The sequence below is a fragment of the Ochotona princeps genome, chromosome 21 (genome assembly GCF_030435755.1).
Source record: "Ochotona princeps isolate mOchPri1 chromosome 21, mOchPri1.hap1, whole genome shotgun sequence".
Lineage (NCBI taxonomy): Eukaryota > Metazoa > Chordata > Mammalia > Lagomorpha > Ochotonidae > Ochotona > Ochotona princeps.
Window position 1 is genome coordinate 2,469,508 of NC_080852.1, and position 25,216 is coordinate 2,494,723.

At 46.2% G+C, this 25,216-nt stretch overlaps 1 protein-coding gene across 1 annotated transcript in view; it reads right to left on the reverse strand.

Annotated features, from left to right (window-relative positions):
* The window catches only part of LOC131482927 (zinc finger protein 208-like), an 887,045-nt gene that overhangs the window by 254,000 nt on the left and 607,829 nt on the right, over nucleotides 1–25,216 (reverse strand).

The window sequence follows — 25,216 nt, forward strand, 5'->3', positions numbered from 1 at the left end:
TATATCTGCCTTTCCAATAAAATAAATAAATCTTAACAAAAATCAATGAATAACAGTGATAATTTTTTAAAGCGGGAGCAAACAAAAATCTTTGGGAACCAACTAGAGCAACTAATCATTCAAAACACTGGCAAATAGAAGAAAAGAGGGGAACAAATTTCTTACCTCTCCCATAGGATCTGTCCCTCAAGGTGATGAGGAAAGAGCTCCTATTAACTGTGAAGGAATAATTAAATTTGGACACCACCATTTTGCAACCTCTAATGAGATGATGGAACAAACAATGATGATCAGCAGCTGCTAAGCAGCTGACTAGAATGAATGAATCAGGCTGCTGTGAATCGGCACCCTGTGCTTGCCAACAAGACAAGCAACAATAAAACACAAGCTGCAAACAATTTAGTCTTGGGCCTCGCTCTACACCAACCATATGTGGGCATAACAATAAAGAGATGCAGGACACTATCAAAAGACATCCTGAGATGCCATCAGCATCTTCATAAACTGCATAACATAAGAGGCATGATGTCCTATAGCATTTCTGGGTCACAGAGAGGACAGATGATTAGTATACTATGTAGAACTTGTGTGGATCCTGGCTCGAACCAATTCTACTGTTGTATTTAGACAAGATAATTGGGGATAACATAAAAACTCCTCAAATAATTGATACATTTTAAGAAAGTACTGGCCTTTAAAGCGTGTTTCCATTATGGTTTGCTAAAATAGATTTATTATTCAGAATATTTTTTGAGATTTATATATTTATTGGAAAGACAGATGTACAGAGAGAAGAAGGGAAAGACAAAAAGATCTTTCATCTGCTGGTTCACTCCCCACGTGACAACAAAGGCTGGAATTGAGCTGATCTGAAGCGAAATCCAAGAGATTCTTCTGGGTCTCCCATGCAGGTGCTGTGTCCCAAGGTTTTGGGCTGAGCTTGATTGATTTCCCAGGGCATAAGCAGGGAACTGGAAGGTAAATGAAACAGCTGGGGTATAGATTGGCACCCATATGGGATCCTGGCCCATATAAGGCAAGGATTTTAGCCACTAGGGTGACATGCTGGACTCCATATCAAAATTTTAGAGGGAGAAAAACCGCTTTCCTGACAAAGCTGTTCAGAGTTAAAAATGTTCCATTACTCCCATCTCTGTCTTAGCAAAGCTTTCATTAATCAAGCATTTTAATTATTTTACTTGAGAGACCTTCCATCCTCTAGTTCCATCTCCAAATGACTACAATGACCCACAGTGAGCCAGTCCAAAGCTGGGAGCCAGGAGCTTCTTCCACGAGTCCCACTTGGGCACAGGGGCCTAAGGCCTCAGGTCATCTTCCACTGATTTCCTAGGCCATTAGCAGGGAGCTGGACCAGAGGTGGAGCAGCTGGGATTCAGACTAGTGCCCATATGGAATGTCAGGGCTGACACCACAAATGGAGGATTAGCCTGATAAGTCACTGTGCTAGTTCTTATGCTTCCCTTTTTAAAGGAGTTTCGTTGTTGTCTGGATAAAAAGGGACACAGTGGGCATGTGTTTCTAACACTGGGCTTTCAAGTCAGGGCAAGTTCCTGGTGAAAACTTTCCTTAAATCCTTCCCTGTCCAAAGGATTTCAAGAGATTATTCTGGTCTTAGAAAAGCAACCAATTTGTACTCCCACTCTCTAGAGCATGCTCACTAAGTTCATGTTTCTTGTTATCCCTATACCTAAAGCTTGCTAAGATCACCCCGTGCTTCTGCAGAAATACTTTGCCATTATCCTTACCTACAATGTCAAGCTACACTTAGATATCACAATGATGGACTTATGACTGTGAAAGACTATCCTATTGTAATAATGGATGGGAAATCAGTGGATTGGAGAGGGGATTTGGGGATGGTGAAAAGAAGGAGGAAGATAGAAAGACAGGAATACCTGTGCTCTGATTTTCTGAGCATGTTAAGGAATCCAGCACATCTGCTGTTCTCCTTTGGTCAGCAGGTGGTGCTAACTCTGACCTCACCCATGGAGTCAGTGCCTTGAGTTCTTCACTAACCACAGTTTCCCATCTGCTGAAGGAGCACTTCCTCTACCCATCAGGACAATGGTGTAGCAAGAGCTGTCTGATGAATAGCTGTGTTACCCTAAACTTTATTTAAAAGAATGTATCTGTAAGAGCAGGGCAATTTCATTCCAACAGGAATTCAGACTTGAAAATAATTGGCCATTTTGGGAAGGGGAGGAGAAACAATTCAACAGGAAGGCTGAATGACCAAGTGAACACTCTTTCAGAGGCCATTGCTACAACACTGTGCTTACCAGCACAAACACAACCCTGCTAGCTACGCTGTTAGAGCGTTGCAATTAGCCAGGCTGGTGAGATCATTAAAGATGGACATCGCCATTTCATCTGCTTTTTCATTCATAATGCAACCTATCAAGATCCAAGTTTCTGTAAGACACACAAACTGCTAACAGACCTCTAACAACCAGGCAGCCAACAACATGGCAAAGCCATAAGCAAGTGAAAAACCCTCCCATCTCCTCATGGAAAGAATCACGAGTAATGAATGTAGGAGACCACAGCTAATCTCCACGCCTATCTTTATTTAAGTTTTAAGTCAAGCTATTTTTTAAAGATGTATTCATTTTTATTGGAAAGTCAGATTTACAGAGAGAAGGAGAGGCAGAGAGAAAGATCTGTCTGCTGGTTCACTCCCCAAGGGTCTGCAATTATCTGATCCCAGGAGCTAGGAGATTCTTCCAGGTCTCCCAGGTGGGTACAAGGTCCCAAGGCTTTGGGCCATCCTCAAAGGCCTTGCAGGTCCCAAGCAGGGAGCTGGAAGTGGAGTGGAGCATCTGGGAAAAGAACCGGCTCCGATATGGGATCCTGGCGCATGCAAGGCGAGCACATTTACCACTATGCTACAGTGCTAGGCTGATCCAGGCTTATCTTACAGCCCCTTCTCAGCTCCAACTCACTTTTGCTCACTTTCTAACACAGAAGGAATGTTCATTGGTGTCTGTGGAAGGCACTGCAACTTTCTAGCTCATGTCCAAACACAGCAAATAGAAATGCAAGCACAGATCCCCTAAGTTAGAAGTGTAACATAATGGTCCAGATGAGCCCCAAGGTCAGTTTGGGGTTGCCATCTGCAATGTAATTGTTGCCAATATTCATCAGCTTCCTCTGAAAAAGAAAATCTCACAATGCTGTACTTTTTGTTCAGTTTTTACATATTTTCTTTACTGATATTTAATTTTTTTCATTAATGATATACAATGAAATAATCTATTCGACGTTTGCGCCAATGATTTTTAATTTTTTTAATTTTTAAATTTATTTTAATTGAAAGGGCAGATATAGAGAGAGGGGGAGAGACAGAGAGGAAGATCTTCCATCCAATGGTTCACTCCCCAAGCGGCCGCAATGGCTGGAGCTGAGCCAATCCAAAGCCAGGACCCAGGAGCTCTTACAGGACTCCCATGCGGGTGCAGGGTCCCAAGGCTTTGGGCTGTCCTCCACTGCTTTCCCAGGCCACAAGCAGGGAGCTGGCTGGGAAGCGGAGCTACTGAGAATAGAACCGGTGTCCATATGGGATCCCAGCGCATGCAAGGCAAGGATTTTAATGATTATGCTATTGTGCCAGGCCCTCCTATAATTTTTAACACATGTATGCATTCATGTATTTTATCACTCACAAAATAGTCCCTGTGTTGCAGTGAAACCCTAACTCCTGTATCATTCACTCATCTCTTTCTGGTCCCTGGTTTTGCTTTGTCTACAATTTCAAATAAATCGAATGACGTTGTAGGCAAACTAGATACTGAATTTTTGCTACACAGCACAATACCCTTAAGATCCCCCTCCAACTTCTTGCTCCATTTTCTTATTGCATAGTGTTCCACTGTAGGAATGGAAAACCCTGGGCCCATCCATTCATCCACTGGTAGTGTTGTTTCCAGCACTTGGCAATTATAAATAAAGCTCCTATATTTATGTGCAGGTTTTTGTGTGGGCATGTGTTTTCATTTCTGCAGGATAACATCCTAAGTGTTGGACTATTGGTGCACAGGGCATATGTTTACCATCATAAGAAACTGCAGAGGGGCCAGTGTGATGATTCAATTGGCTAATCCTCCACCTGCAAGTACCAATACCCCATATGTGTGTGCACGCTTGTGCTGGTTGCTTTATTGCCCATCCAGATTTTTGCTTACACTCTAGGAAAAAAGCAGAGGGTGGCCCAAGGTCTTGGGTCTGACACTCACATGGGAGACCTGAATGTAACTTCTGGCTCCTGGACTCAGTTCAGCTCAGCTCCAGCCATTGCTGCCATCTGAGAACTAAACCAGTGGATGGAAGATCTTTCTCTGTCTCTCCTTCCCTCTGTAAATCTGCCTTATTAATAAAAATAATATTTTTTTAAATAAAGAAACTGCAGAATCATTGTAGGAATGGCTGTGTCATTCTCGGTTCCACCATCAAAGCACCTTGCGAGCTTGTGGTACTGTGACCTGAGTTTTTATTAAGCCACCCAAGCTTTGACTTTATAGATTGAGAAAGAAATGCCTCTTCTCCATCACCAGGCTCTGAACTCTTCACACCATCATGTCCCCATGTCCCACCTCTGTCACAGAAAAGTACATCTGCCATGACCCTCGTAGCACCCAACTTGTGCCTAAACTGATTCCAGCAACACAATGTGCACACACACAAGGCCTTCTGTGACTCAGAGTTCCTCAGGACATGGAATCACAAAGACAAGAGCAATGCAAGGTAAGCCACTGTGCTTCTACCTAAACCCTGCTAGCTCTTTTCTCCCACCTCAGAGAGCTCCTGTGCAATCGTAACTGTCCTTGAGTTGTCTTTCCTTTTTTCCTTCCATTTAACTAAATGGGTGTGCTTCCAAAGACTCTAGTGTGTTCTCAAACAGGAGCCTTACTTCTTCCTGATGCCAAAGGTCACCTGAGCATTTTTTTTCATTTTCTGTATTTCACCATCTGCTTCTAAACTGTGGGTAGGTGGAATAGAGGTGAAAGAATTCAGTTTTTATTTTTTTTTTAAGAATTACTTTATTTTTATTTGAAAGACACAAAGAAAGAAATCGAGATTTTCTTTTGTGCTGGTTCACTCCCTAGTGACCACAACAGCCTGAGCTGAGCCAATCCAAAGACAGGAGCTTCTTCCAGTTCTCCCCTATGGGTGCGGGTACACAAGAACCTGAGCCAACCTCTGCTGCCCTCCCAGGCCATAAGCAGGGAGCTGGACTGGAAGTGGAGCAGCTAGGACTGGAACCAGCATGCATATCAGATGCTGGTGCCACAGGCAGAACATGGGCCTACCACACCACGGTGTTGTCCCACAATTCAGATGTCCTAATCAATAACCAACCATCCACAGTTGGTGGGTTGGGGGTGCTACTCAAGTCCAAATGCCAGTCTCACCTGTTCCCTTTGTGAATTCTACCTCTTTTGCCAAATCACGCTTCAATCCCCACTGCTCCTTCCTCAGTGACTTCAACACCACATCTGTTCTCCCTCCTACATCATCATCCTCCATCCTGATGTGTACTTGTAGTACTCATGTCTATGACCCAAACTATCCCCTTCCCTCGCACCTACCTTCTCCATGCTGATGCTTTGCATTTTACTGTACTTTGTCCACTGCACTGCTATGAGCTGGATCTTAGCACTACTAAGAGCTGCTCCAGAATTCCCCTGCCATTCAGCCACTCCATGGGGCACTCTCTGCCATGCTTCCACTATTTTCTTTAGTATATTAGCAGGAATCCAGGCTGGAAGTAAAGCATACAGGGCTCATTTGGGATGTGAATGTTACAGGCATCAGGTTAACCTACTGCACCACAATTCTAGGCCAAGAAAATCTTTTAAAACTGATTTATTTATTATTATTAGGAAGCCAGATGTACAGAGGAGAGACAGAGAGGAAGATCTTCAGTCTACTCATTCACTCCCCGAGTGGCTGATATGTCTGGATATGAGCCGATGTGAAATCAGGAGTCAGAAGCCAGGAGCTTCTTCCTGGTCTCAAACTTTGGTGAAGGGCCACAAAGATTTGGGCCATCCCCTACTACTTTCCCAGGTGACAAACAGGGTGCTGGATGGGAAGCAGGATTGCCAGCATTAGAACCAGTGCCCATATGGGATCCCGGTGAGGTGAGGGCTTTAACCACTATGCTATCATGCTTTCCTGGCCAAGAAAAATCTTAAGATAATGTGACCTGTCCTCACATAGCCTATAGTATACTGTAGTAGAAAAACAATAATAAAGTAAGAAGTGAAATAATTGCCTATGAGAGTGTACAGAAAGAGAATTTGCCAAGTTGACAGTCACTGATCAGACGGAGAAAAATGAAGTGACTCCAAAAATACCATGCTGTTTAATATCACATTGATCTGTGCTTAGCATCATGTTGCTTGGCAACTTGAGCTATACAAAATTTTGTCCACACAGAAAATGCTGAGTAGATGAATCTCTGACTCCTCCATATATCTTCCTCACCTCCACAAACCATATCTGTACCTCCACCTTTTCCTTCTTATTCTCTCCTTAGATCTCAGAAAAACAAGCATCTTTCTTTAATTTGAAGGAGGCAAATGGGCTAGAAAGCAGTCAGGACAGTGGAAGGATCACTGAACAGCACATCCAGAAACCTGAGTTAACATCTCAGCTTTGCTCTGCCTGTGTGATTCGGGGAAAGTGATTTCACCTGCTCAGATCTGATTCCTTATGTATAATCTGAAGAAAATGGACTGGTGCATCCTGAAGCTATTCTCTTTGTCAAACATTGTAACCCCACCACCCCTTTACTTTTAATACCTTCTCGTCCTGTGTCTAAAAGCACAACATTTTTTTCCCTTACTGAGGAAGAGAAAACCTTTTTCTCTTTTCCTGTATTTAAATGTCCAATATTTTCTTTGCTGCTCTTCAATACAGGCAATTGAATCACCAACGCTTAAGAGCTGATAGGTTTTTCCTGGAGAAGGTGCCATGCACTGCTGAGAAGAAGGTGTAGTCTGTGGCTTTAGGATGAAATATTCTATAGATGTCTACTAGGTCCAGTTGTTCTATTGTTTGTGTGAGTTCTGTGCCTTCTCTGTTGAGCTTTTGCTGCGTTAATCTATCTATTGGTGTTAGTGGGGTGTTCAGATCTCCCAGAATTATCGTATGTTCATCTATGTCTCCCTTTAAGTCCAAAAGTAGTTGTTTCACATAGCTGGGTGCATCCGGGCTAGGAGCATAAATGTTAAGAATGGCGATTGATTCTTGTTGGATCCTCCCTTTCAAGAAGATGTAGTGCCCTTCCTTGTCCTTTTTGACGTTCGTTACTTTGAAGTCCGTATCATCTGAGAATAAGACTGCCACGCCAGCCTTTTTTTCTCGTCCATTGGCATGGAATATTTGTTTCCACCCTTTCACTTTTAGTTTCCTGGAGTTTCTTCTGGTTAGATGTGTTTCATGCAAGCAGCATATAGTTGGGTCCTGATTTTTAACCCAGTCTGCTAATCGGTGCCTTTTGAGTAATGAATTTAAGCCATTTGTGTTGAGAGTTAATATTGAGAAATTATAATTTTGCCGTGACATATGCCTGTGTTTTTGAGGTTGTTGGTAATTGATTGTCGTTTCCGTGGATGGACTTTATTGGGATCTCCCAGATTGCCATCCTTGCTTATTTCTTGCTTCTTTTTTCTCTGGGAGTAGCACATTTCTGAGGAGATTTTGTAGAGTTGGTTTTGTGTTGGCATATTCTTCTAATTTCTCTTTGCTGTGGAAGTATCTAGTTTCGTTCTCGTATACAAATGAAATCTTTGCTGGGTAGAGTATTCTTGGTTGACAGTTGTTCTCTTTCAGTACTTGAAAGATTTTGTTCCACTCCCTTCTTGCCTGGAGCGTCTGTTCTGAGAAGTCGGCAGTGATTCTGATGGTCCTGCCCCTAAATGTAAGCTTCTCTTTGGTTCTAATCCTAACCTTAGGATTCTTTCTTTGTATTCATTGGAGGGTAGCTTGATTACCACGTGTCTTGGGGAGGATTGTTTTGGGTCAACTCTGTGGGGAGTCCTCTGGCCTTCCTGAATTTGGATTGGGTTCATGTTCCAGGTATTTTGGAAGTTCTCCTGTATAATTTCCTCAAGTACTGGTTGTATGCCTGTCTCTCTTTCCACTCCTTCTGGGAGCCCCATGATTCTGATATTTGACTTCTTGATGTTGTCGTTTATCTCCTGGATCGTCTTGGTCGCCTTGTGTAGTTGTGACTCTAGTTGGTTAATAATCTGCCTGCTTTCATTCTGGGAATCTTCCAAGTCGGATATCCTGTCTTCTGCTGCTGTAATTCTGTTGGCTAAGCTCTCAACTTTGTGCTTCAAGTCTAGGATCTTGTTTTTGAGTAATTTTGTCTCTGTAATTATGTGGTTTTTGAAATCTTTGAGCTCATTTCATCGTTTTTCATTGTCTCTGAAGAGTTTTATAATTATTTTTCTGAACTCCTTATCAGATACGTCTTCAATTTCTTCATCTGTAATCTCTGCGATTAACCAGGCTTTATGGTGGCTTTTTTGGGGCTGGCACTGGCTGTTTCTACTTCGCTAATTCTCTTATTTCATTTCATATTTGTGGCCCAAGGTGTTGCTGGATTCTCACCCTTGACCTCTGTTGCCACCTAGTGGGTGGCCTGAGGTCTTGTTGGCCTAGGTTTTTATTTTTGTTCTGGACCAGGAGTTTTTGTTTTGTTGTTTCCCTTCTGGGTTTCAAGTTTCAGCGCCTCAGGTTTCAACCTAGGCGCCCGGGTCTCATCTCTTGTTTTTTTTTTTTTTTTTTTTTTTTTTTTTTGGCTTGGTTTGGTTTGGTTTGCTTTGTTTTTTTGTCTGATGCACAGGATCTGGCAGACCTCGCTCCACCGCCTCTTTCGCCCGGCCTGGGTTGGCCCTGAATTTAGATTAGCTGTTATCCTGGGAAGTTCACTCTCGCTGCCACAGCTGCTGGCTACTGGGCTTCAGGGTCCTAATGCCCTACCAGTACCATGGCATTTCGTTATGAGGGAGTGTGTGTTGTGTAGCCATCCCCGTCTTTACCTGGGCCCCACGAAGGTCATGAAAATCGCCACCACTTCTAGAGGTTTCAGTGCTCCTGCAGTTTCTAGCCGCCACTGGAGGGGCTTTGTGCAACGATTTCCTAAAGTTGCCCGTATATCCTCCGGTTAAAATTCCCGCTGGCCTTTCCCCTGCTGGGTTCTTAACTCACCCTTTTTGAGCTGAGCTGCCCGAGCTGCGGAGCGCTGCCTTGGTTTTTTTGTTGTTGTTAATTTTGGTTGATTCTCCAGATTCCGTGGATCTTGTTGATTCCTCAGTGTCCTGGGAGGTTCGCACACCTGCTTATACTATTTTTAACTATACTTGCTCCTTCTTCTGGCACTTTTTGGCCCTCTCTCTCTCTGCCTTCCCCCTTACATCAACCCTCCATGGTTGGCCATTGTTTTCCCTCTAGCCTCAGCCATTTTTAAAGTGAAACCTGTGTGCCTACTGTAGACAAAAGGAACATTGGAGAAGTGAATGTCTTCAAAAGCCCAAAAGGACAGAGGTTCTCCATATCAACACTGAGTGATGGGGCCTAGGCTCTAAAGCCCCCCTCCAAGGCTCTGGTAACCTTATCTATTGGGGGCAAAAGACTGACTTCCTAATTGATATCAGTGCAAATTTTTCAGTATGCAAACAGAACCAAGGTCCCACCCAAGTAAATACAACTGTTGTACAAGGAGCTACAGGGTTGCAAATATGTGATTGGACTACTGATCCCACTGTTGATTGTCCCTGAGTGACTGCAGCAAGCTTTTCTTTAGTAAGTGGCCACTGATCAACCCAGACAGGGTTTGTAGTAGTCCAAGTAATTTTATCTGCATGTGATTGTGGTGTGGGTGTCTGGAGTACAGGAGAAGCAGTTGCCATTATGGAAAATGGGATGTATGGCCAAGGCCTGTGTGATTGTTTTTTGAGGATGGTTGGATGGGCAGGGGCCATCCTTGGAAATTTTTTTCCTAAACCCTGGCTGGGAAGGAATCCTTGAAAAAGCATTTGGGGAGCATATAATTACATTCATCTGAGATAGGATGCCCCGCCCCCCAAAATTAAGGGGCAATCCTGAAACGACAAAGGGTTGGACTTGTCCCTGGCTACCCTCATTGTCTTGTTAAAATTTTTGAATTCTGGGGTTTGATGTTTGTCCTATACCTTGGATAGGTGTAAGGGAGTCGGGAAGGGCCAGGTTTTTGGCCAGTGGTGGGTGGAGATGATGGATGCATCTGTCCTGGAGTCAAGAAGACCTGTAAAGGTCTTCCCGTCAAGTTTTAGTGTGAGGGTGGGACAGGAGTTAGTAATTTCTCAGACCCAAAAAAAATCTGTGGACCCTATTTCTGAAGGGAGTCTATGGAGTTGTTTGTAATCATCATTTAGTTGGGTAAGGGGTAGAATAATAAGTTGGGCTATTCGCTGGCCTAGGAGGAGAGTGTGGACTGCTTGGGACACCTGTAGGAGGATATGTATTTCTCCCTGAGAATTGGGGTCCACGACTCCAGGAAAAAATAATAATCCTTTTTGTACAGCCAAGGCTTAGCCCAAAATCAGTCCAAAGGTGTCTGGTGGCAGGGGGCCGAAAACACCAGTAGGCATGGTATAGACCCCGTCCTCAGGTGTCAGTATTGTGTCGGAGGAGGGGCCGAGGTCCAGTCCTGGGCTTGTTTTGGTTCCCCACCAGAGGTCTGAGACATATAAGTGTGTGGCGGATGGGGGTGAGTGTTTGAAGTCTGTGGGTGGAGTGCCGGCCCATTAACCCCGGAAGCCGTCAGGGAAGGGGTCCAAGGCGACCCCGATGGGAAGTTTCTTTGTCCTTTAGGGGGTAGTGGGCATCCCTGAGCATCTGTTTTGGAATGACATTCATTCTTTCAATGGTGTCCTCTTAAGCACCAAGGACAAAGGGTGACAGGAGCAGGGCACGAGGTTGTGGGTGGGAGAAGAACGGGCAATTGGGCACCCTGGGGGTTAGCATGGGGATGGGGGCACTCCCTGGAGAAGTGACCTGGTTATTTGCAGTTAAAGCAGGTCTTTTGTTGCTGTCTTTTGCCTGCCTTCTGTAGGGCTGCCCCAATAGCAAGACCGATGGCATGGCTCATCTCAACTTCAGCACAGAGGCCTACGTAAGTGGAGAGGGGATCTTTGCAATGGTGTTTGAGAATATTCTGACAGATTGGGTTGGAGTTTTTGAATGCGAGCTGTTTAATGAATGGAGGCTCCAAACAAATGCTCGGCAGTTTCAGAGAGCCTGTTGATAATGGTACTATATGGTTCATCTGGCCCTGGTATAATTTTTGTAAGCGATCCGGTAGGAATGCCTTTTGGAGGGAGCTTTTTCCAGGCTCCTAAATCTCCTTGACGGATCTGTGCAAGCAGTCCAGTAGGGAAGGCGGCTAGCTCTTCAAGGGTATCAAAAGGAGGATCCCCTAGAATTGTGCTGGCTGTCCACAAATGGGACTCAGGGTTTAAGATATATTTTTGGGCCATGTCTTTAGCCATCTCTGTAAATTCTGGTTTCCAAAGGACAAAGTCACCTCCATCTAGGGTAGCTCTAGGAAATTGGAGTTAGCCATGCTTCAGTGGTATTTTCAGGAAGGGTTAGGGTAAAGGGGGCTGTGGCACCATAATTAGTGATGGCTGACTTAAGTTTTTCTATAACTTTAACGTCAAGAGGCGTATAGCGCATGGGGGGATGAGGGGGATTGTTCTTGGGGGCTCTAGCTTCAGAGGGCTCGGGAGCATCCCTTTCCTCATCTTCGGAGTTCTCCCCGTCTTGGGAGATTTCAAGCGGCATGCAGGGGATTTGATTGCTGCTACAAAGGGCTAGTGGAAGGTGAGAAGAGGGGGATTTTTATTCCATTTAGTGGGTCTGGTATGAGGGGATACTAAGGTAGAGAGTTTTAAGTGAAGTTCCTTGAGTTTACTAATAAGTTGGATTTATTGTTCCTTTATAGAGATTAAGGTTTTTAAGTGGTCGAGGTTCTGCAAGGTTTGGGAGCAGTGGGCTGACACGTTGCCCTGAAAAACAAGGTCTCCTATCTCAGGCTGATATGGTGGTGGGGCTAAAACCAGCGGCTAACTTCATTAAGAGGCTTGTGGCAAGCAAGTAAGGGAGCACTATCACGCAACAGGGGCCAATCTTCCGCGTGATAGCAGGTGGCTTCCTCCTCAAGGGTGACCGCATTGGATGAGTTTAAAGGTTCATTATTAGGGGAAAGTAGAGAGTAGAGTCTCACAGGAGCAGAGGGCTCTTTCGGGGGTTCGGAGCAGGGGATCTTAACTTTGACTTTGGGGCATGGGGTTTCGCTTTTACGGCTGGGAGGTCTGGAGGGTTGGTTTGATGAAGCTAACTGAAGGAGGGGAACTGAAGAGTCGTAGTGGGAATTAGGGAGAGGGGTTGAGGGTTTAGAACCTTTTTCTGAGTTTGGCCAGGAAAGGCAAGCAAGGGTTTTTTCACCCTCTTTTACCAAATCAGTGAGATCCAACCATTGTTGATGTATCCTAAGGACATCATTAATAAGATTCCAATAGCTAAAGGCAGTAACAGGTATTCTTTGTGGCCCCCATGCTTCGTAAAAAACATGAAGTGCATTGCCTATGCACCTCCACTGATTTTCATCAATGGTACCCTCTTGAGGGAACCATGGGCAAAGATCTACTACAAAGGCAAAAAACTTACATAATTGCTTTTTCTTAACCTGAGTTCCATGCATTTTGAGGGATTCTTTAATCCCTTGAAGGAAGGCATCATCCTTACTTAATGCTTGCCCCATTGCTCACTGTTTAGGTGGTGGTCATGAACTGGAGACATAGACAATAGGGTAAGGTCGTCAGAATGTCCTCCCTAGCCAGTTTCGCGTTTGGTGGAAGCCAGGGACACCTCAAGCATAGTCAGGGTTGTCCTTCTAGTGACCACTGATGTCCCCCAATCTTCATGAGCTTTGTCCCACATTGGGCACCAGTTGTCCCGTCCCACAGGACATCAACACGCAACAAAGACTCTGCAAGATTGAGGGATATGGACAAGAGACATGGAGGAAATGATCACAAGACAGGAGTCTGATAAAGTGGCATTTTTTATTTTCTCAAGCCGGCTGATATACCCAATTGGGCGGGATGTTGGGAGAGGGGAGGATAGGGTGGGCAGGCAATTAGGTGTAGCCAAATGCTAGTGCAGTCAGGATTCCAGGAGCCACAGGGGGAGGGTGTTAGACCTGATAAAGCAGGATGTTGGCAGGGTGAAAAGGTAATAAGACCAAGGGGTGCAGAGTTCCAGGGAGGGTTGCTATGGTAATCAAGTCTCCTGGTGTGGGGGGGTTAACTATTCCCTGGGGATAATCTTTAGGGAGTAGCTATGTTCAGGGCAAAAAGTTAGTTGTATGTTTAACTCTAATATATGTTCCTGGTCATGGGAGCTGCTTAGGTCTTTGTCTGTGGCTTCATGGCCCCTTGCCTGTATATATGGCTTCCCACAGAAAATCAGAGTTAGAGACAGAGAGATCCCCCATTTGTTTGTTCCCTTCCCAACTGGCTGTCATGGCTGGTGCTAGGCCAAATCAAAGCCAGGGGCTTGAAACTCTGTCCAGGCTTCCCACGCTGTTTACTAAGGAGCAGGATTGAAAGTTTGGCAGCTGTTACCTGAACCAGCACGTATATGGGAGAACAATATCACAGATGGTGGTGTAACTGGCCATGCCTTCTCATTTTTAAAGATTTATTTTAATTGGACAGTCAGAAATATAGTGAGGAGGACAAAGAGGAAGATTTTCCATTAATTGATTCACTCCTGAAACAGCCGAAAAGGCTGGAGCTGAGCCAATCTGAAGCCAGGAGCCTAGAGCCTCTTGTGGGCCTCCCACATGGGTGCAGGGTCCCAAAACTGGTCCATCCTCAGTCCATTTCCCAGGCCACAAGCAGGGACCTCAATGGGAAGCATGACCAAAGGAATTGGAACAGGTGACTATAGGGAATTCCAATGGGTGCCAGGTGAGAACTCCAGTTGCTAGGTTACCAAGCCAGGCCCTTTGCCTTCTTAATAATTATATTTTTTTGAGATTTGCCCATATTAAAAAGTTGCACATTCCATTTATTTTAACTGATTTGAGTGTAACATGAGTGTTGACCCTAAAGTGGGACAACATAGCTGCTATTTCTAGTATATCGTATCAAAGTGATCATTGCTACATTAAACATTTTGTACATATGTCCTTGTTCATTTAGAGAATAAGTTTATTTTGGGGGTGGGGAAATGGAGACCTGGACTTGAAAATGCTGTCTTGTACACCTTCCTTCAGCTTGTCTGTATTTTTCCAAATTGCTCTCAGAAGTGCTGGTTACTTTCAGGAAAGTTTGACAGATTGCATGTTTATATGATGGATTGTTTGTTGTCTGAATTCTTCACTAAGATGCAAGCTTCAGGCCCGGCATGGTGGCCTAGCAGCTAAAGTCCTCACCTTGAATGCACCAGGATCACATATGGACACCAGTTCTAATCTTGGCAGCTCCGCTTCCCATCCAGCTCCCTGCTTGTGGCTTCAGAAATCAGTTGAGGATGGTCCAAGTCCTTGGAACCCTGTCCCCACAAGGAAGACCCAGAAGAGTTCCCGGCTCCTGGCTACAGATTGGCACAGCACCGGCCATTGCAATCACTTGTGGAGTGAACTTTTGGATGGAAAATCTTCTTCCTCTATGTCTCTCCTCTCTGTATATTGCCTTTCCAATAAAAATAAATAAATCTGTAAAAAAAAAAAAAGAAAGAAAAAAGCACTTCCCTTAAAGTCTCCAGTAATGGTGGGCAGTGCTGTGCCAGTGCAAGAAGGGCCAACACAGAGCTTGATGGGCCACTTGGTGCTGTCCAGTCTGGATCTTTGTGATGTGCACATCTACAGCAGGGAAGAAATGCAAGCAACTGTTCTCTCATTCCATTCAAGTGCTTTGGATCAATGTGTTTTCTTATCTGTCAAACTTTCTAGTAAATAAATAAATACATATATTTAAATATATATAATCATTGGTTGATTGACTTGTTCTGTCCTCTGTCATTTGATGCTTATCTTCCAGCGACCGAAAGCTCGATTGCAGGGATCCTAAAAGAAACCAGGGAGGAGGTGGTAGCTCCTGGGCCTGGAAAATAGCCAGGGACCCCCTCACTGCCTTACGGTGGTGGTCCTGGCATGCTGAGTCCTCGTTCTCGGATCCAGCCTGGCTGGGCCACCACCCAGGACCACACAGAGTCCTGTGGGGCAGCCCAGTGGCTTCTGGTCCAGGTTCCAAGGTTCAATCGGTGGATTCTCCAACGACCGCATCGTGCCTAAAATGGTGAGACTGGCAACAATGCAGTTCTGTAGAACTATCAAAAGCACTTTGCCGGCTCTGCCTTTGGACCAGAGATGGTCTCCCCAAGAAACTGATGGACATTTTTGGACAATGGGATGTGGGTCTTCTTGCCTGGTGGATGCGCGCAGTTGGGAATCCCAGCTGAATTTGATCCGTGGTGGTGCAACAGGTTGAGGAATACATTATGGTGGTGGGGGGGAGAATCTCAGGGCCTATAGAACCATGACACATAATGCAATGTAATAAAAAATATATATATATATATATATATATATATATATATATATATATAATCAATATATGTGTATTACATATACAGAATGTAAAGTGCTATATTATATATTAAATAATATACAAATTATATATAATAGACATTATAAATAACCCATGCAATGTCTTTTATATTCATATTTATATTTCTACTCAAATATTCATATTTATAATACTATATATTATAGATAGATTATGTTTACATAGAGAAAAAGAGTGCGTGTGTATGTGTATGTGTGTTGTGGAAGAATCCCAGTGACATTACAGGTGTTTTATTCTTAATTTCTATTATTGAAAAGTCAAATCTACAAAGAGAATTAGAGACAAACAGAAAGATCTTCCATCCGCTGGTTCACTCCCTAAGTGGCAGTAGCACCCAAAGCTGAACTGATCTGAAGCTAGGATCCAGGAGCCAGTAACTTTTTCCAGGTCTCCCAGGGTGCAGAGTTTCAAGGCTTTGAGCTATCCTCTATTGCTTTCCTAGGCCACATGGAAAACACGGAGCTTGAAGGGAAGTGGGGCTGCTGGCACACTAACTGGCACACATATTGGATCTCAGATCTTTCAGGCTAGGATGTAGCCACTAGGCTTTTGTGCTGGGGCCAAGCTCGTGTCTTTGACTTAGGTTCTTTACTGTGTCAATCATATTAATAATATTTATTTACCATGAAGATTCTCCAGAATATTAACTTTTCATTTATCTTCTTTTTTTTTTTAAACTGGCTTAAGAATTTTTGCAACCACTCTCTCATTGTTGATAATGTTAATGGGCTGAATATTTTTCTGAACACCCCAAGATTTTGAATCAGTTGATTTGGTTACCTCTGTGTGTTCTCTTTCTCTCTGAATGTCTCTCTGTATGTCTCCTCTCTTTCTCCCTTCACACACACACACACACACACACACACACACTCACACACACACTCTACCATTATGCTCTCATTGAATTGAAGTTATGCAACCAAAGGAACCCTGGAAAAAGCTGACACCATGCCGTTAATATTTTCTGCCCCTCAAACTCTTTATATATTATCCATCCTCTAATATATCATTTCAGTAAGAATAGACAGTGGCTGGCACCATGGCATAATGTGTAAGGCACCATCTGCAGCACCAGTGTTCTATGTGGAATGCTCCACCTATGATCCAGTTCCCTGCTAAGGTATTGGGAAAGCAGCGCAACATGGCCCAGGGGAGACCTGGAAGAAGCTGTGGACTCCTGGCTTAGGACCAGCCTAGCTCTGGCCACTGTGACAATGTAAGTGGGAAATGGAAGATTTTCTGCCTCTATATGTCTCTCTTTGTAACTCTTGATTTTAAATTAAATGCATTTTTAAAAATCTCAAATGTTTTTGGAGAGTTCTTCCTCCCACCCACTCCACCCAATTCTGTAATAAATAAACTCAATGCAAATTATTTGGACCAAATCTTCACCTCCAATGAGCTGAGATCCCACAGGAGTTCCAGTTTATGTCTTAGTTGCTCCACTTTCTTTCCAACTCCCAGTGTGTGGCTTGGAAAAGGAGAAGAGGAGGGCCGGAAATCATCATGGACTGCATCCACAGGGGAGTTTCAGAAGAGGCTCCTGGTTCTGGGTCAGTTCAGCTCCAGCCACTGCGGCCACCTGGGGAATGAACTGGTGAATGGAAGATCTTTTTCTCTGTTTCTTTTCTTCTCTGTATATCTGAGACAAAAAGATCTTTCACCCACTGGCTCACTTACCAAGTGACCACAATGTTTGGAGCAGAGCTGACGTGAAGCCAGGAGCCAATTTTTATTGCATAGCGAGATACACAGAGAGGAAGAGAGACCAAGAAAAACATCTTTCTTCCACTAGTCCACTCCCAAAGCATCCACAAAGGCAAAAATTTATCCAAATTCAGGAGCCAGGAGCTTGTTCACGGTCTCCTATGTGGGTGCAGGATCCCAAGGCTTTGTGCCAGCCTTGACTGCTTTCTTAGGCTACATGCAGGAAGCTGTATGGAAAATAAAGCAGCTCTGACATGAATTTGTGCCCATATGGGATCCCAATGCATTCAAGGCTAGGGCTTTAACCACTCCGCTATCACGCTGGGCCCCAAATACAAATTTTTCTCTTACAATCACACAGCTTAGCCTCAAGGCTTCTTGAGATTAAATGAAAAATGGACTAGTAATGAAACTTAGTTTTGTGCCACTCTTTTCAACTAAGAGTTGTTCCAGAAAAATTTCAAAATTGTTCGTGTTAAAGTGTAAATGTACTTGACTGATGTATGTTTCCTAAGTCATCTTGGCATAGTTAACAGGTATAAATTGTGCAAAGGTAAAAGACTACTGTTCCAAATATGATGTTAAATCTAAATTCTCTTTTATTTAAAATGATTGTTGTGTCCTCAATAATGAAAAGTGTTTGGAAAAAGAAAATTTTGAATGTCTTGTGAAATATTTTCCCTGCAAGAGAATGGCTACATAACCCTGGTTTGGAAAAAATGCAAAAAATCACAAAAGATTTAATGTATGAATCTTTTATATGATAATACCTGAATCAATTAATGCAAATGTATTAAGTTATTAAAATTAATAAAATAAAACTGTCAAACTCTATTTGGGAAAACCTGAGCTTTAAAGGAGTAAAGGTTGCCTCTGGATATAAATTCTTACTTTGAAGTACTTGAGTGATCACTTTATTAGTGAAAAATCCTGATGTGTAATCGGTAAACTGTAACTGTAATCTATAACCTGATTAAATGCGTAAATGTTATTTTTGCTCCTTTGCATATTTGTTAGGATTGTTTTCTCTGACTTTGGGATTTCCAGATAGGCCCCTTGACCCCTGGAGATCTCAAAATACAATACAAAAACCAAAAAGAGTCAGAAAACTGTGTTTGGTTTTTGTTTTATGTTTGTTTGTTGTGAAGGTATTGGCTATTTGGATTGTATGCAAGGTATTAGCAAGATGTGAAAGTATGCTATGTCATTAAGACTAAAAATGATTGTAATGGTCCTATTGTTACTATTGATATCATATTGAAAAGGAGCAAAACTTTTGTAAAAAGCCTTTTTACTTCTGAGAAGAATTATTTTCAAAGAAACACTCTGAAGTTAATCCTGCAGCAGAATCGTGGCCCTACTACTGAGATGGCCTGGCTCCAAGCTGCCTTTCCACTGTCTACTCAACTGGGAAATAAATCACCAATCGAGGTAATGGAGCTCTTAACCAGTATTGCCGGATTCTATTGAGAGAGGCTCAAATGGCAGCTAGAAAGCCAACCAAACTTTCTAAGGTAAGCAAGATGCTCAGAGGCCCAATAACCCCCTGAGATGTTTCTTATGTCTCCTAGAGGCATACCACTTGTACACCCTGATAAATCCTGAGGTGCCTGAGAACAGGTGCAGTATAAATGTAGCCTTTGTGTACCAGTTGGCTCCTAATGTTTAACATAAGTTAGCAAAGTCAAAAGAGTTTAAGAAAAAGCTGCTATCTGAAATGGTGGAGGTAGCTCAAAAGACCCATCCTTAAACTAAAACACGAATAATGAATTTTGGGCAAGGAACTATTGTTCATTCTTTCCTTGTGATGCTGGAATGCCCATAGAATCTCTGCTATCTGAACCAACACATGATTGCCAATACAGCCTACATTCTCCGGCAAACCTGAGGGCCAACTTGATAGACATTCCATGTCCTGACCTGGATAAAATCCTATTTACAGGTGGAATCAGTTACATCATCAACAGGATCAGGTGTATGGTGTAGTGGTCATCTAACATGATCGAATCATACAGGCCCAAGCACTACAACATGAAACAGTTGCCCAGAGGATGAATTAATTGCCCTGACCCAGGCCCTGAGATGCGCAAAAAAAAAAAAAAAAACCTATAAGCTGTTGCCAGTGCCCATGTCCATGGGGCCCTTTATCATGATATGAGACTTACCAAACAACCAAGGAAATTGCATAAAAACTAGTGGGGCCTCCTTCAGATGCTCCTAGTCCTATAGGAATGAACACTACCACAGACCCCTCAGTATTTGAGTGATCAAATGGATGTCAAATGAACTCATAGGACAACGATCGAGTCCAAAGGAGAAACATAGCTGATGATTAATTTCACTGAGATTCTCCTGGGAAAATATGGTACCAGTACCTCCTGAGCTGAGACACTTTCTCTGGCTCGGTAGAGTCATTCACCAGCAATACAGAAACAGCTCAGGTAGTAGCCAAGATGTTTGTCTATGAAACTGTCTCCAACTTTGGCCTTCCTCTAACCATGGGGTTCAACAATGGCCTGATATTCATCCTTCAAATCACACAATTGCTAGTACAGATCTTAAATATTAATTGGAAGTTACACAGTGCATATAGGCTTTAGAGTTCCCTTCAGGAAAACTTTAACTAAAAATTAGAGTCTGGCAAAACTGGATGAGCCTCCTTCCCTTTGCCCTCCTGTGAGCCCATTGTATCCCTTATGTGAAAGATGTCACCCTATTGTCTAGGAGGCAACCACCCAAGCAGGGGACTGAGTTAAATAATGATTCCCTCCTTAAGTCATTACAGATTCTATAGGTTGTCCTTCAGCAGACTCACAGCCTGGTAAAGGCGGCACATCCAGGAACAATAAGGACAGTATCTCACTCCAATTCCTGTGAACTCCAGCCTATGGAATTGGTGTGTATTAAGAAATAAAAGCCTGCCACCCTTGAGCCACACTGGACTGATCCCTGCCAGTAATTCTGACTTACACACCAACAGTAACAAAATTTGCAGGAAAATGTCACTGAATCCACCACATGTAGACTCAATGCTGGACACATGGATTGTAAAGGCCACAGAAGACTTGTGAGGATAAGGCTTTCTTGGGCCTGGTGTGATGGCTTAGCACCTAACGTCCTCGCTTTAAATGTGCCGGGATCCCGTATGGGCACCTGTTCTATTCCTGGCAGCTGCACTTCCCATCAAGCTCCTTCCTTGTGGCCTGGGAAGGCAGTGAAGGGTGGCTGGAGCCCTTGCGATGCTGCACCCATGTGGGAGACCTGGAGGCGGTTCCTTGCTCCTGGCTTCAGATCAGTGCAGCACCAGACTTTGCAGTCACTTAGGGAATGAATCATCAGATGAAAGATCTTCCTCTCTGTCTCTCCTCCTCTGTGTGTATCTGACCTTGCAATAAAAATAAATAAATCTTTTTTTTTAAGATAATGCTTTCCTGAAAGAATTCCTAATACTTGTAATGCTGCTAAGCCTAACTGCTCATGGGGGCAAATAAGAATGGGCTCTCCCTGCACCAACTAGTTAATTATACTTAAGGACTAAGACTTCTCTGCCTTTGAGTGGAACCCTTAGGTGGAGTTTACCCTGGCTTGCTACTTTCCTCTCTGCCCTGGCTAGCCCTCTAATACTAATGTTTCCAGAACTACTTGTAGGCCTGTGTGTTATAAACTGTTTAACAAATTTATAACTGATTATGACCAGGCAGTAAAGCTCATGGTACTAAGGACCCATTCTCAGTATATTAATAATCAGAACAGGGAGCACTTGATTTGATTTCCCAGAAAAAAAAAAAAAAACAATGGGGAATGTGACAGGGTGAAAATTATAGAGTGAGTGTATCCCATGGTCAGCAGTGGGGTTAGACTGACCCTTGTCCCCTGCAGAGCAGCAATTTGTTAGGCATTTCTATAAAAAGAGCCCCATGAAAAGAGTTCCCATGAAAGAAGAAATCAGGTAATGGTTACTGAACCCCATTAAGAATGGAAAACTGGAGCCAAAAATTCCAAACATTAGGTAAACAAATTAATATGGCTAGCTTAGAATCTTCCCTAAACTCCTTGGCCCAGGTGGCACTCCAACACAGTTGGGGACTTGTACTTAAAACAAGGAGGCCTTTGAATGACTCTGAGAAAAACCTGCTGATTCTATGCAAATCAGTCTGGAATAACTGAAAATAGTCTATCTCTAGACAGAAATCATCTCAAGGAAAGAGAAAAGCATAGAGAAGATGAACAAAATTGGTTTGAGAGTTTCTTCTAGTCACCTTGCTCACCAGATTGATTAAGGCTTTATGCTTTTGCTCTTAGGATTGCTAAATACGCTGTATTAATATTAATTGCAGGGTTCAACGTATAAAAAAGTTAATAATGCTACATTTATGGTCCTCAGGTCTCATTCTAACTGCTTTTCTGCAAATGACAATGTGCCAAAGGCTTGACTCTAGTTGCTAGAATAGGGTGAGAATGTGATATCCTGTCACAAAATGGAATCACGTTAGTTCAGATCTACGTACGTTTGTTAATCCACTCTTTATGCTTCTGTACAAAATGTTTTGCCAGTTTCTTGCTTTCTGGGCCAGATCACTGGGCTAATATGCCCTGCTAGCAACCCTTAGTTTGAGGAACTAATATTGTATAATTTATTCACTCATTATTTCTTTTCTATGGCTGCCCCTGTGGCTGCCCAAGCCCACCCATTATCCCCATGGCAGGCTCCTGTGGTTATTATAGCCTACCAATTGTCCACCCACTGTCCCCAAGGCAGCCTCCTGCAGCTGCCAAACTCACCTACTTCCCATGGCTGTATAACACTTTGTATAAAAACTCAGCTAGCTCCCACCTTGAAAGGAGTGCTGACTCCAGCCACTAGGTCTGTTTTTCAGTCACCTCAAAAACTTGCTGCTTAGAGGCGAGCCGAGGGCTGCGGGAGAGGACGTCTAGCTCGGATCCCGAACCCAGTCCGCCATATGCCCATGGCTCATGGCGGGCTGGGCCCGGACATGCCTGGGTGCGAGGCCTGCTTCCTTCTGGGGTGAGTACGCCGAGGGGGGAGGCCTCCGTGACTGGGCATGTCCGGGACCCACCCATCACCCTCATTGGGTGGTGGGTGAACGGGATTGGGGAGGGGCGCAACCTTGGGCTTGCGGGATTTAACCTCCGGCTGCCAGAGGCGAGCCAAGGGCTGCGGGAGAGGACGTCTAGCTCGGATCCCGAACCCAGTCCGCCATGTGCCCATGGCTCATGGCGGGCTGGGCCCGGACATGCCTGGGTGCGAGGCCTGCTTCCTTCTGGGGTGAGTACGCCGAGGGGGGAGGCCTCCGTGACTGGGCATGTCCGGGACCCACCCATCACCCTCATTGGGTGGTGGGTGAACGGGATTGGGGAGGGGCGCAACCTTGGGCTTGCGGGATTTAACCTCCGGCTGCCAGAGGCGAGCCGAGGGCTGCGGGAGAGGACGTCTAGCTCGGATCCCGAACCCAGTCCGCCATATGCCCATGGCTCATGGCGGGCTGGGCCCGGACATGCCTGGGTGCGAGGCCTGCTTCCTTCTGGGGTGAGTACGCCGAGGGGGGAGGCCTCCGTGACTGGGCATGTCCGGGACCCACCCATCACCCTCATTGGGTGGTGGGTGAACGGGATTGGGGAGGGGCGCAACCTTGGGCTTGCGGGATTTAACCTCCGGCTGCCAGAGGCGAGCCGAGGGCTGCGGGAGAGGACGTCTAGCTCGGATCCCGAACCCAGTCCGCCATGTGCCCATGGCTCATGGCGGGCTGGGCCCGGACATGCCTGGGTGCGAGGCCTGCTTCCTTCTGGGGTGAGTACGCCGAGGGGGGGAGGCCTCCGTGACTGGGCATGTCCGGGACCCACCCATCACCCTCATTGGGTGGTGGGTGAACGGGATTGGGGAGGGGCGCAACCTTGGGCTTGCGGGATTTAACCTCCGGCTGCCAGAGGCGAGCCGAGGGCTGCGGGAGAGGACGTCTAGCTCGGATCCCGAACCCAGTCCGCCATGTGCCCATGGCTCATGGCGGGCTGGGCCCGGACATGCCTGGGTGCGAGGCCTGCTTCCTTCTGGGGTGAGTACGCCGAGGGGGGAGGCCTCCGTGACTGTGCATGTCCGGGACCCACCCATCACCCTCATTGGGTGGTGGGTGAACGGGATTGGGGAGGGGCGCAACCTTGGGCTTGCGGGATTTAACCTCCGGCTGCCAGAGGCGAGCCGAGGGCTGCGGGAGAGGACGTCTAGCTCGGATCCCGAACCCAGTCCGCCATGTGCCCATGGCTCATGGCGGGCTGGGCCCGGACATGCCTGGGTGCGAGGCCTGCTTCCTTCTGGGGTGAGTACGCCGAGGGGGGAGGCCTCCGTGACTGTGCATGTCCGGGACCCACCCATCACCCTCATTGGGTGGTGGGTGAACGGGATTGGGGAGGGGCGCAACCTTGGGCTTGCGGGATTTAACCTCCGGCTGCCAGAGGCGAGCCGAGGGCTGCGGGAGAGGACGTCTAGCTCGGATCCCGAACCCAGTCCGCCATATGCCCATGGCTCATGGCGGGCTGGGCCCGGACATGCCTGGGTGCGAGGCCTGCTTCCTTCTGGGGTGAGTACGCCGAGGGGGGAGGCCTCCGTGACTGGGCATGTCCGGGACCCACCCATCACCCTCATTGGGTGGTGGGTGAACGGGATTGGGGAGGGGCGCAACCTTGGGCTTGCGGGATTTAACCTCCGGCTGCCAGAGGCGAGCCGAGGGCTGCGGGAGAGGACGTCTAGCTCGGATCCCGAACCCAGTCCGCCATGTGCCCATGGCTCATGGCGGGCTGGGCCCGGACATGCCTGGGTGCGAGGCCTGCTTCCTTCTGGGGTGAGTACGCCGAGGGGGGAGGCCTCCGTGACTGGGCATGTCCGGGACCCACCCATCACCCTCATTGGGTGGTGGGTGAACGGGATTGGGGAGGGGCGCAACCTTGGGCTTGCGGGATTTAACCTCCGGCTGCCAGAGGCGAGCCGAGGGCTGCGGGAGAGGACGTCTAGCTCGGATCCCGAACCCAGTCCGCCATGTGCCCATGGCTCATGGCGGGCTGGGCCCGGACATGCCTGGGTGCGAGGCCTGCTTCCTTCTGGGGTGAGTACGCCGAGGGTGGAGGCCTCCGTGACTGGGCATGTCCGGGACCCACCCATCACCCTCATTGGGTGGTGGGTGAACGGGATTGGGGAGGGGCGCAACCTTGGGCTTGCGGGATTTAACCTCCGGCTGCCAGAGGCGAGCCGAGGGCTGCGGGAGAGGACGTCTAGCTCGGATCCCGAACCCAGTCCGCCATGTGCCCATGGCTCATGGCGGGCTGGGCCCGGACATGCCTGGGTGCGAGGCCTGCTTCCTTCTGGGGTGAGTACGCCGAGGGGGGAGGCCTCCGTGACTGGGCATGTCCGGGACCCACCCATCACCCTCATTGGGTGGTGGGTGAACGGGATTGGGGAGGGGCGCAACCTTGGGCTTGCGGGATTTAACCTCCGGCTGCCAGAGGCGAGCCGAGGGCTGCGGGAGAGGACGTCTAGCTCGGATCCCGAACCCAGTCCGCCATGTGCCCATGGCTCATGGCGGGCTGGGCCCGGACATGCCTGGGTGCGAGGCCTGCTTCCTTCTGGGGTGAGTACGCCGAGGGGGGAGGCCTCCGTGACTGGGCATGTCCGGGACCCACCCATCACCCTCATTGGGTGGTGGGTGAACGGGATTGGGGAGGGGCGCAACCTTGGGCTTGCGGGATTTAACCTCCGGCTGCCAGAGGCGAGCCGAGGGCTGCGGGAG